The sequence below is a fragment of the Anguilla anguilla genome, chromosome 11, assembly GCF_013347855.1.
Source record: "Anguilla anguilla isolate fAngAng1 chromosome 11, fAngAng1.pri, whole genome shotgun sequence".
NCBI classification, from domain to species: Eukaryota; Metazoa; Chordata; class Actinopteri; order Anguilliformes; family Anguillidae; genus Anguilla; species Anguilla anguilla.
The window spans coordinates 6,932,469-6,946,117 of NC_049211.1; the positions used below are offsets into that span (position 1 = coordinate 6,932,469).

General features: G+C 48.3%; 1 protein-coding gene across 7 annotated transcripts in view; it reads right to left on the reverse strand.

Moving 5' to 3' along the window:
* LOC118207290 (arginine-glutamic acid dipeptide repeats protein-like) overlaps positions 1-13,649 on the reverse strand; it is a 183,462-nt gene that overhangs the window by 141,266 nt on the left and 28,547 nt on the right. For 6 of the 7 annotated variants that reach the window (XM_035380704.1, XM_035380703.1, XM_035380707.1 and 3 more), the window contains exon 2: positions 6,120-6,165. The exons of the other annotated variant lie outside the window; for it this stretch is intronic. The gene's annotated coding sequence lies outside the window, so the exon portion shown is untranslated. The remainder of the gene's footprint in view (positions 1-6,119; positions 6,166-13,649) is intronic. 7 annotated transcript variants of the gene reach the window in all.

A 13,649-nucleotide genomic window follows, 5' to 3' on the forward strand; every position in this document is an offset into this window, starting at 1 on the left:
TCTGCTACGGAAAAGATCTGCCAGGGATTCCACAGAAGTTTCTTTTTTTCTTTTTTTTTTTAACAACAAAAAAAAGGTTTTCTCCATGAACACAGCGCCAAACACCACAGAGACACAAAGAATCATTCACAGAAATGGAACACCATTTGAACACCAAGAAACAGAGAAAGGAAAAGAAATGCTCGCAAAACAAGTTAACAATAGTACAACAACACCGGAAACCATAAGCGTTTAGTCACATAATTCACCGTGCTCCCAGTAACCAAAGCAGGTAGCACACGTTTTGAAGCAGATGAACTCCCTTTGCTGAAGCGTTGGGAATGTGTCACTATTTCAGACACGATCAATTTACAGAGCAGTTCAATGGTCCTTTACTTGGGGACTTGTCCCCAGTTGCCTAACCCACAGCCCGCTAATCCAGAGACACACAAGCTCGTGTGTGCATTCATACACTTCCTATGAAAACTGATGGAAATTAATCTTTCTTTAGCCCTCCGCCCCAAAACCACTGCCCCTGAAAAAAAAAGCTAAATAAGCAAACTCTGTTCCATGAGGTTAGTTGTCACCTGGAAAACTGTGTGTGTGTGTGTGTGTGTGTGTGAGGCACATGAGTAGTGTGTGTGTGTAAGTGGTGTGTGTGTGTGTGAGAGAGTGGTGTGTGTGTGTATGTGTGTGGGGGGGGGGGATTGTGTGTATGTGTGGAGAGTGTGTGAGTGGTGTATGAGTGTGTGGCATGTGAGTGGTGTGTGTGCGTGTGTGTGTGTGAGAGAGAGAAAAAGAAAGAGAGAGAGAGGGAGGGGAGAAAATTGTGTATGTGTGTGTGTGAGAGAGAGAGAGAGGGGGAGAGAGAGGGAGAAGGAGAAAGACAAAGAGAGACAGAGAGAGAGAGGGGAGGGAGGAGAGGCCCAGAGACTGGCTCAGTAAGTGTATGTGTGTAATGACATGGTTGAGAGCTCATGAGGAGAAACGTTGCTCAGAGACAATAAGCAGACCGCCCGGGCCCCGTTCCAATCCAAATTAACACGCTCCCTTCCCTGCTCCCCTCCAATCCCACGAGCCCTCCGCTGGCGCGTCATGTGACGCATGTGGGAGGGGAGAGACCGACGGGGAGGGGTCGGAAATCCTGCCCCTCCTCCTCACATTCCCTCACCCATCCTCACCCGCAAATTTAGGAGCAACCTGTTTTTAAGCAAACGTGAACCCCCCATCCCCTCACCCCCCCACCCTACCCCCACCCCAACCCCGCCCACTCTGACAACTACATGTCAGCTCATCTTCCCAGACACGTAAAGATGGAAGGGGAGCTGGGAAGGGGGCGTTTTTTTAGCAGGGGGCAGCGTAACTGATTTATGGCAGGGGAAGACAGCGGTCGCCCCACACACACAAAAATGTTATGAAGCGAAAAGAAAATGCTGGGAGGTGCGCTGCTCGAAAAACTCCCTTTGTAAGCGTGCTGTCAGCCTGCTCCCCCTCCTCACTGTGCACAAGCACCAGAACACCACAGGTACCACTACAGAGCCCCGCATTCCACAACACTCACACACACACACATACCACTTACACACACACACACATACACAACACTCACACACACACACACACACACACACACACATACCACTTACACACACGACTTACACTCCACACACACTCACACACACACACACATAACACTCACACACATACACATACCACTTACACACCACTTACACACACACACACATACCACTTACACACACACACCCCACTCACACACACAAACACACACCACTTACACACACACACACATACCACTTACACACACACACCCCACTCACTCACACACACACACCCACACATACACACACACACCGACACACTCCACTTACACACACGACTTACACTCCACACACACACACACACTCTCTCTCTCTAACACAGACACACACACATGCACAGACATACCACTTACACACACTCCACACACACACACACCCCACACACACACACAACACACCCACACCCCCACCCCCCCCCCCACACACACACAGAGCTCTCCCACATGTACCCACACACACCACTCACTCTGTCACACTCCAGAACTCTCTTTACACAAGAATGTGGACCTAAAATAAACTCAGAACAGAACACCCACATTTAATGTAAAGATGTGAGCTTTTCTAAAAAAGCAAAAAAAAAAAAAAAAAAGTCTTGTGTTAACATTGAAAAGTCAAATGGATTTAATTAAAATCATGCCGCTGCTCAAAATTCACAGTATGGATGTAAAGTGATCCTCCCTGTTGCTGGTGGTTACAATAACTGCTTGTTCTGTCTGTTAAAGCACATTTTCTTAGAGTGCATTTTTTGGATCTGAAAAAAAACAGAGATTATTTACGTTTTCATTGAATCTAAGGGAAATTACAATATCCATCTGTGCAAGTTCAACAAACCACTGGCTCGACTGCTGAAGAGCTCAAGTGGTGCAAATTAATTCCACCTACTGCCATCATGTGGTCAGTCTAAAGAATTGCAGCTTTGTTTCTCTGCAGTGCAATTAAAAGAGCACGTTTTCCATTATACGCAGCCAGCTAGCAAACGCGCTGTCAAGAGGGCATGACTATTCTTAATTAAATCTATCCTGAAGTGCGTTGGAGTATACCCGTTAAAAAGCTGACAAAAAACCACATTCAGACACAAAACGAGCACACGCGAAAACAAAATCCATTTTGAGGGATTTGTTTCTCTAATATTCAGAGCATTGCTGCAAGTCCTTAAATGCACTTGTCTGAGATGAAGCAGTTTGGTTTTTTTGTTTTTTTTATGGGAAGCGGGCGAGTCAATATTCTCAACTTGTACTTCTCAACGCCATCGATTATCCATTAGCAGAAGTTCAAATATTACTTGGCACTTTGGCCCCACAGTGCGACCCCACGAAAGGAATATGTTCCATCGATTGCACAGCAGACCTGGGATTTCCACAGACCTCTGGCATCTTAGTGTCTAAGCAGCTTTTAAACGGATATGAATCCGTGCTCTTCATCAAGCCTCAGAACTTATTAGATTAACTCCAAGTGTACAAATGAAACACTTGCAGAATGTGACGTTATTGGTCTTCGTTGCCCAAGCCCTTCGAGTTTCCATTTATCTGTGCTGACTTTGGTTCCCCGACACACACAATACACAGCAAGAAGGGTCAGGTGCTGTTCTTGTGCAGACGAATCTGCTGCAAGGCACAACAACAAAACAATCCAATTCCATAATGGGTAAATGAAGCGTAATAATTTCACAAAGTTATATAATAGCATTGTATGCCCGACTGAGTTTTATAAAAATACACTGAATAAGGCATTTTGAGCAAAAACACTTCAAACAGAGTTACGCCATTTCCCTCGGTGAGCGGTTCAGCAAACGTTAGCGGCCGCTAGCAGTAGCCTCGCCGTGCTAATTTGAGCCAGTTGGCCAAGTGAGAATGATGGCCCTTTAACAAGAATAAGGTTCGGCGTAGTTCCCTTGTTTCGGGTATCGTTTTTCCCTCACTGTTTTGCAGTCATAAGCCTGTACAGGCCTCGCTGCTCCATGACTCATGTTTAAAACCCTCATTGACAGAGGATAGCTCAGACTGAGCGATGTGTACTGCAGGCTAGCGTAGTCGAGCAGGCCCACACAATGAGGGCGGACGCACAACATGCAGACACAATGCTGGGCGGCAGTGTAGTGTAACGAGTAAGGTGCTGGTCTTGTACCCTAAAGGTCAGAGGTTAGATTCCCAGGTAGGACACTGCCGTTGTACCCTTGAGCAAGGTACTTAACCTGCATTGCTTCAGTATACATCCACTTGTATACAGGGATGCAATGTAAATGCTACAGTATGCAAAAAGTTGTGCAAGTCACTCTGGATAAGAGCATCTGCTAAATGCCTGTAATGTAATGTAAAGGTCCTACACAGAAAAGCACATTCAGAAAGAGGTTTTACACACAGAAACACATTCAGAAAGAGGTTTTACACAGAAAAGCACATTCAGAAAGAGGTTTTACACAGAAAATCACATTCAGAAAGAGGTTTTACACACAAAAACACATTCAGAAACAGGTTTTACACAGAAAATCACATTCAGAAACAGGTTTTACACAGAAAATCACATTCAGAAACAGGTTTTACACAGAAAAGCACATTCAGAAACAGGTTTTACACACAGAAACACATTCAGGAAGAGGTTTTACACACAGAAACAGATTCAGAAAGAGGTTTTACACACAGAAACAGATTCAGAAAGAGGTTTTACACACAGAAACACATTCAGAAAGAGGTTTTACACACAGAAACACACACTCAGAAATAGCACCCTACGCGCCCGAGGTTGAAATACGCTCCTCGGTCTCAGTGGGGGGCGGACCGCGAGAGTTCCCGCGGTTTGGCGGCTGGAACGCGCCGGGGCGTCGGCAGCGCTCGGGCGAGCGCGCGCAGCGGCGGGCGCGTCGGGTGGACGTTTAAGGCTGACGGCGGCCGCTGTGCTGGCGAGCGGGGCGCGGGGAGCGAGGCGCGGGGAGGCCCCCCAGGCCCCCCAGTGATTGAGGATCCCATTAACGGAGCGGGGAGAGAAGTGCTTACAGCGGGGGATCCTGCTAAAACACAGTATTTGCACAGGAACAATACTGAGGTTGGAGCGGAGGAGGGCTTGACTGCACAGGAGATGGGGGGGGGCTTTGGAGAAAGAGAGGAGAGAGAGAGGGAGAGAGAGAGAGAGAGTGAGAGAGTGAAACAGAGAGAGAGTGAAAAAGAGAGAAAGAAAGAAGAGAGAAGGGGGAGAGAGAGAGAGAAAGAGTGAAAGAGTGAAACAGAGAGAGAGTGAAAGAGAGAGAAAGAAAGAAGAGAGAAGGGGGGAAAATGAACATCTGTTTTCACTATGCCTGTCCTCTAATCGCCGTGGTCCCAGTGGCCGTCGAGCAGAAAGGAAACAAAAAGCGATAAACGCCACTCCGGCCGTCCCACCACACCCCGGGCCGCGAAATGGCGATCCGTCCAGCCGCCACGCAGGCTGACATTTTAAAGGGGCAGCTGCCTCTGCGCTCCTCCACATCCGCCATTACACGTGCAAATGAATTACACCTGCTAAATGTCACTCAGCGACTGATCAATATTCATCCCGTCCAATCAGGATCCGCGTGAGTACGCCCGGCGAGGGACGTCCTCCCGCTGCAGGGCTCCGCGCGGCTCGACCTCCATCGAACCCCCCGAGGTCCGCGCTGTGACTCGAATTTATAACACGGGGGGGGGGGGGGGGGGGGGGGGGGGGGGGGGGGGCGCCGTTTTTATGATCTCCTCTGATTGTGTGAAACTGTTCGAGGTCAGGACGGGTCGGGCACATCAAAATAAATGCCTCAGTGTGTCTGCCGTTCTCCCCTCTCTTCTCAATTGGCCGTTTGTGAAAGCCTTTCGCCAACGAGCCAGTTATAATGGAGGACCCTCTGGCCTTGATTTATTAAGAAAGCAGAGGGGTGGAATATCTAATTAGGATTCAATGGCTGGATCACCACCGCACACTGAGAACTGCAGTCCTCTACACGCTATGACGACCGACCTTTGGCAACAACTGTATTGTTTCTTAACCGAACATTCTAATGCTGATGTCACAATCACTGCTGGTAACTGAAAGCAGTGGAGTTCTAGAACTCTTTTGGAAAGAAAAAAAAAAAAAAACCTTCCAAAAAAACCTACCCTCCAGAGAGTAAACAAAGCAGCTCTCCAGCGACGAAAACACCACCCATGTATCAATGCTGCATTTATGACTGCCATTTCATCTTCATGGTCATAATGGCATTATCAAATGCGTGGAGGCCAAGGTCTACCCACATTTCACCCCACCCAACAGTACTTGGATCTTAACAAGCATCTTTTTTTCCCCCCCGGATTCCACACGTCCTGCAGTTCAGCCCCTGCAAACAGTCCCGTTGTTAGGAAAACAAAGGCGCGTGAGTGAGCGTAGCCAGGGAAAGCAGGCAGGACACAGAACACAGTGCACCTGAACACACAGCGCAGGGGGCAGGGAGAGGAGAGGAGAGGAGAGGAGAGCGTGGGGTCAGAGGGCCACTTAGGCAGAGGGTAAAGGGGAAGTGTTTATGGCTGTAATACAGGGACTAACCTTGACTGCATTCACTTCCTAGCTCTCCACCACTGTCGCTCTGAAACTTGACATACACACACACACACACAAACAAACACACACACACACAGAAAAAGAAAAAAAAATATATAAATAAACAGAAAAGAATACAGTGACACATCCAATGAATTAAGCCAATAAAAACGTTTTTTAAATTGCAGGAATACAACAGACACCGAGGCCTCGGCAAGAATCCAAATAGGCTACAAGGTTTCCATAAAACACAAGGATACTTCACAGAAAAGCATTGTCTAAGGCGTCATACAGCTAGTGTTTTGGTTTGAAGCCCCTCCCTCGCGTTAGGTCACATGTCGTCGAGTCGTTCGGTAACAGCGTTGTAAAGATGAATTCCAGGGAAATTAACACTGCCCTCTAGAGTCCAATTTACCCCCCCACGCTCGCGAACCAATCCCCTCCCCCTCCTCTCTCTCTGTCTCTCTCTCTCTCTGCCAGAGCCAGGAAATAAAACCATCACAGCCCAGCCTCGCAGCACCTGCTCAATAACTCTGACGTTTCACACTCCGAGTCCAGAGACGGGAGGGCTTCGCTGCATTTACCGCGCGCTCCGAATGAAAACTAGCAGCAGCCACCCACAGGGCTCCGGCACATGCACGGAATCTTCCACTCCAGCTGAACCGCAGGAATTCTCTCGGGAAGCGGCCGCGCTGCTATTCTAATGGCTCTCTGACAAACTGACCAAACCTCTTTTGTAGAGGGACTGATCTGGCTCTTAAAAAAAAAAGACCTCTCACCATCATCAGTCAGCGTTCAGAGTGTCATTCAGCCCTGGCTTTCTGTCAATTTAGTGTACATTTACACACGGATTTATACTGACATTTGCGTGCACACACATGGATTACCACTGCTATTGACGCCTGTGTGTAAATAGCACGCGCACGCGCACGCACACACGCATACACATGCACACAGGCGCGCCCCTCTTCAGTCCACCGGGGACATCTGTTCGTTCGCATTAAATCATTTACAACTATGCAATTACCAGAGATAAATGTTATCAACAGTGTGAAAAAGATTAGATTGCTGTATTGAAACAGGTTTTTTTTTCTCAGAGCACCGTAAACCTTGGGCCTCGTGTAGTGTATTGCACTCATTACCACACCACGATAAAAAGCTGTCTCACTTCAATGCCAAAACGTCATTATTGACCTGCAGGAATGCGAACACAATTCCCAGCATCATGGAGCCATCGTTTCACCCTCCAGTTATATTAGTGCAGCCTATAGCAAATCACCAGGGTAAAACAAAGCCTCTTTTGACAGCAGTCAGCACTGGAAGGCACTGCGCGAGCAGTGTAGCGCGTGGATGAGTCAAGACCATCTCCCACCCCTTTTTCCTCAGAGGGTCCATTTCTTTATTATACAACCCCAGACCCTGCCCCTGCTCAGCCTGACCCTTCGGCCCGGCGATCGTCGAGGTATACAAGAACGGCCACGGTCCCCTCTGTCAGCGTCAGAATCAGGAATCACGATAAACGATAAATTCCCTCCAGTACTCTGATCGTGACTGACAAACCTGACAGTTTTAATGACTAAGTCTCAGTGTTAGGAATTTACTGTGCGCAAATACAAAAGGAGGAATAAAAAAAAAAACCTTTATTAAAATTCAGAACACTTTAATCAGTTACTACACTTATGGGTACAATTGTGGTTCTGTAAAAAAAAAATGCAACGTCTCATTATTTAAACACAAATTTACATCTTGTATCCTGACTAAGCCAAAACAACCCAAAGCGCAGTACGACCAGACAAACAGCACAGCGAGAGGCCTGTTTGAATTTCACTTGGAGCATTTGCAAACCATAAGTAGCTATATCCATGCCCCAACTGTGTAATTCCGGGACTGTAAAAAATAATTACCCGTCAACAGCATATTTACATGCGTTTTCAGTTCAGTTTTGAGATGCATATTTTAGAGCAAGCCCAATCTTCCCGGGGCAGCACCCCCCAAACGTCCCGCTAGAATACCAATACAGCGGCCAGAAAAACAGGAGGAATCGGGAGGACGGCGCTCTGCGAAAACGCAACGCTAATCATTCCAGCATCATCATCGCCTACCTCGCAAAACATAAGCTGGTGATTCGCGCGTGTTGCGAGGCAGAACCCGCACATTAACATTTGTGAAATGGAAATGGTGTTCTATGCTAGGCCATGCACGGCCACTCTCAGTCTACACATAGTGAAGAGGAAACCACGCCGATAGGACCGAGGCCCCCCATTACAAGCGCATTAAGCTGTCATCTCCGGGCATTTATCATCGCAACACAATTTAGGGATGGGTGACTCTGTCGGTTCTTACTCTGCTGAGAGGAGAGATGGGTTAAAACGGTAATTATGAGATACATTTGGACTTTCACCTTCCATTGCTGTTTACGATACACAGGTCTTTGTTTTCGGTAATTATTTGACAAAGATAAATGGCCTATATGTTGCGTATAGCTACAGTAGCCTTGCGCAGTTCGACTTGTTTGAAGTGCCGACTGCAAACAATGCACGTCAACTATATCAATATCTCATTTTATTAAAGCACTAAAAATATAAACCCGGATATTTAAAAGAGTTGTTATAGCCAAAACAGTTAATGTTCTGTTCAAAGTTGCTCCAATGGCAGTGTGCTTGAGAAAAGGGGACCATTTTGACACACTGTTGGAAACATGGTCTTTGCAGGACATTACTGCCATTTTGTGTTGCCTTCTTCAGTAGCCTACTGTGCATGTGTTTTTCATAGTGAAGAACAGCGAATGATGTTGCCCTGAAGATGAATTCCCACTGATCTGGAAGCACAGAAGGATAAATTATCATTGATAAGGAAATACACATAAGTTCTATTGTTCGACTATAACTTAGGCTACACCTTGTTAAACCTTGTTTCACCTTGTTTCTTTCAGAAAACTGACAAGCGACGATTATCTCGCTAATTAGCCATGTTTTACATCTATACATTCTCATATCTTGTGGATTACCTTTATCTTACTGACGTAACATCTGTTCCGTGAAAGTGACTGACTGACAGTCTCCCATGAGCCTTTGCGGACTCATTTTTCAGGGGAGGGTTTGTTATCTGCATGGCAGGATTTCGATGACTGCAATGTGCACCCGCGCCACATCTTTCCCTTCATAATACAATGCCATCGGCAGCCGAATTCCTGCCTGGTAAACTGGTCGCTCTGGTCAATAATGCTTCCTTAAAGATAATCTGACTCTGCAAAAGGTAAAAAAAAGAAAAAACTACATTATTGCGGATTTGACGGAGAGGAGGAAACTATAAACGGAATGCGTGCTGAATATTTATTAAACACACTAATTATTGGTACTATATTATACTAAAACTGCATGAACTGTGACAAAGATTGCTACATATTAGTCATTTAAAAAAAATATTTGAAATTTTGTTCTGCAGTTGATATAAGAGAGTAGGATTTGCAAGTGTTATCTTTGGTAAAAAAAATTTTTTTTTAAAGTAATTATAATGGGGTTTATGATTCTAGTTTCATAAATTATTAAAATAAGCTTTTGTGTTTTGTTTTCTTCTCGAACGTGCCACAGTCGTTTCATAACCCGTGTACAGGTTTTTAATTAAAAGCATTTAATAATTAAAGCCTGGCTCCCCAGCCAATGAAGCTCAAAATGCGATTGCCGTTCTTTCCCCCTCTTATCTACAGGGGAGCCGATGACGTCACAGACGCAGAGGAACGCCGCTCGGCCAGGCATGACCGCGCTTCTAGCAGAACAGCCATCTTCACAGGCAGCGTCTGGCCGGGAGACGTGACCAAACACCGTCGACGGCTCCCTGTCCCGCCGCCGCGGGCGCGAGGCGGCATTTGGGGAATGAAAAGAATGATGGCATTAAGGTGCAGACAGGCAGGCGATTCCGCTCCCCCGCGCTTTCTTAAGCAATAACGATCGGCGAGATGATAGTCGCATCACAGCAGGTGCCGAATCAAAGCGGAAATTGACTGACATTTTCCCTCGCGCGAAACCTGACACCAAATAGGTTAGCAGGAAATTGTTTTAAAAGGTAATTGTCATTGAATGCAGAGGCAAATTTTTTTTTTTTTTTTGCCATACACACTTCTCACTGTGGTTCCAATATCTGGTCCCTGGATATATACCGAATGGCCAGGTTATTAGGTAAATCTATCTAGTACCGGGTAGGACCCCTTTTGTTTCCAGAACAGCCTGAATTCTTCACAACATGGATTTAGTAAGGTGCTGGAAACATAGCAGTGGGATTTTTTATCCATGCAGATATATATATATATATATGCAGATCATATCCCTTCACAGTACAATAGGGGTGGGGGTATACCCGATTTTCCATCTGGTAACATCGCCCTGCCCTGGGAAACATCAACGCAGGCGGCTGCCGACTGGCTGGGACGTACATCAGCATTCCAGTGGGAAGCAGGGACCAGGGGCCAACTCAGTTTCCCACAGACGTTGCTTCCTGTCCAGATCGCAGGAAGTGGCCGTATTTTAAACCTTCTGAAGACCGAGCGCGGCGATAAAACGGCGGGGGAAAGCATCGGGGGGGGGGGGGGGCGCTTCGCCGAAAACGGTCCCCGGGGTCCCCGGGCGGAGTTCCGCGTCCCGCTCTCCCCTCCTCCTCCAGGTCTCCGCCCGACGGGCTTCCCCCCCCAAATTTTTTCCCGCCTTTTCCCAGCGCCTGCCGCGAGCCCGCGCCCGCGATCGCAGCGGCTACAACGCGCCTGAACGCCGGGCCACGGGTACGCTCGGCATTCCGCTAGTTATTGCACCGCGCGCCGAAAAAAAAGCCGCCCCGTGTCCTCACTGCAGCGCCAAAATCTCATCACTGACCCCGCAGGAGCGCGGACACGATTCCCAGCATCACGGAGCCATCGTTCCCCCCCCACCCCCCACCCCCACACACACCCAGTTATATTAGTGCAGCCCATAACAAATCACCAGCGCAAAACAAAGCCTCTTTGACAGCGGCCAGCACTGGAAGGCACTGAGAGAGCAGTGTAGAGTGTGGATGACTAAGAGCCCCCCCCCCTCTCCACCTGCCCCCACCCCCCCCACACCCCTTTGTCTGATGATAACAGAGGTTTTTTGATAGGCCTGGATGCAACTTAATTTTACACTTGACAAAATTGGCTGGACATAAAAGGTCATATAGAAAAGAAAAAAAAAAAAGATAAATAAATGGCTTTACTCGTGATACGTGCTTTGAAGATTCATCGGGAATACAGAGAGCGCACTGTCCAATGAAATTCACCGGAACTTTCTGAAGGTCACCAGAGGCGAGGGAAGAACACATTTTCTCCAGACAATAATCGATTCATGCAGTCTATTACTAGACCACGCTCGCAGTGCTTAATTTTACCTTTCGCCCACACAAAAAGCCTGAAATGAAATTTCTTCTCATGAATACCCGTGCCTATCTTTCAGTCTTCTTGTTATCGAGTCATCGCATCTTTGCGTTGCGTCTCAACGCGCGTTCCGCACAGGAAACAGAGACGGATACGAATCAGCCGCAGCCCGACCATCAACGCAGGCGGCGAAAGGGCAAGCGCGCCCCGCGGAAGGAGAGAGGGTGAGATTACCGTCTCTGTCGGAAGAAGCCACGGGTTTGAATTCGAAAAGAAAAGCAGGCAGAATAAAATGGAAAAAGGCCTTTTACAGGAGTCATGAGCGCCACACTCTGACTGGGGTCCCACCCACACGGAGACCCAGCCTTTGAGCCGTGGAGGCGGAGGGATTTTGGGCGGGCGGCGGGAGGGCGGCCCTCCGCGGGATGGCGTCCGCGTAGCGCGCGGATGTAGCGTCGTACGCACTCAGCGGCGCTCAGTGTCACAACCTCATTGGCAGCCGGCGAGTGGGACGCACTCGAGGTGTTATAATGAGCAAGAAGGAGCGGGCCGGGGGGCGGGGGGGGGGGGGGGGGTAGGGCTTCGCTCACAAACACAGCTCACTCCCATCTGCCTGCTCCAGAGGCTGAATGTGCTGGCATCTTGCGTTTGCAAAGGGTGCTGGGTAATGGGCTCTTCAGAGGCGGGACTGTGAGGGGAGATTGACAGGTACGAGAGGCGAGGGGCTGTGGGGGAGAGTGGGCGGGCTGGCATAAGATCACAGACATGTGATTAGAATGTTCTTAACTGAACGTTCTAATGCTGATGTAACAATCACTGCTGGTGACTGAAAGCACTGGAGTTCTAGAACACCGCGTTTGAGGATTCTGTAAAAAAAAATTATTATTTTTTTAAAATCTGCTCTTCAAAGGACTAAGCCAGCCTGTCTCTGCTGTTCAGAGAACAGTGCAGGGCCACTCAGGGTGCTATTCTCAGAGCCCTGTGACTGCTGACCTCCCTGTGACTCAGGAAATGCAACAAATACTGTAAAAAAGAAAAGAAAAAGTGTTTCCTTCACCTCATTTTATCCCACTCTGCACTTCCTCTCCATCGCGCTACATTTCAAGGCTGTATCATCTCCCCCCCTCCTTACCTTACTCCCTCCACCCCCCACAGCATGAAACAGGGCAGCAGATGGAGAACATACCGGGACTCTCTAATTAAAGAACCTGGAAGTTAAATTAAACATCCCGACACAAGGCCCGCCACCTCGGCAGGCTTCTGCATGGGCGCGGGGCGGGGCGGGGCGGGGCGCGGCGCGGGGAGCAGGCTTTGAGGAGGAACACAAGTCTGTTCATTACGATCCCGCCGTGGAGAGGGGAGGGATCAGAAACGCGGCCGCACGGACAGGAAGAAGAGAGGAATTCCTGGCTCTGAACTTAAGGCCTCTGGCTTTTCTCCTCTACCCGTCAGCTGCGGAGCACGGGGAAGGAAGCGGAGCTCTCCCATATGAACCAATCACAGGCGAGCGAGCCGATACCCCCCCCCCCGCACCCACTTTCAGTTACAACCCAGCAATGGGGGAATGTTACACCTGGCAACCCGTGCATCCGTTTAAGAGTTAAGACGCCTGAACCACAACTGAACTCTGTATAGCGTAACACAATTAGAAATGAAATACAGTCCGCTTGAATATCCACAGTCAGGTTTTTTTGTTTGTTTGTTTTTTGCCTGAATCTGCCTAAATCCCTTTGGCTCTTGCCTACACCTGCATTTGACACCTGCCACCTAATACACTCTCCTCCCACGGGACACCCTGCAGCCACCCCCATCCCCCCACCCCCATAGGAGCCCCACCCACTTCCTGCCACGAGCCACCAGGTCGACTGTAATTAAAAACCATGGATTGGGGGGGGGGGGGGGGGGGAAAGCAAATCATTACATCCTGAAAGAAGCTCTGGTTGATTATTGGAAATGATTTACAACTCGCTAGCTATTGTACTGAAATACTATACAACTGCAACCACACACACACCCACACGCACGCCTGTCCGCACATACACACACACACAAGCACACATCAACTCATGCACACACACGCGCACACACACTCGAGTGCTCACAAACACACACAAGTGCACACACACACACACACGCAAGCGCACACACATGCTCAAGCA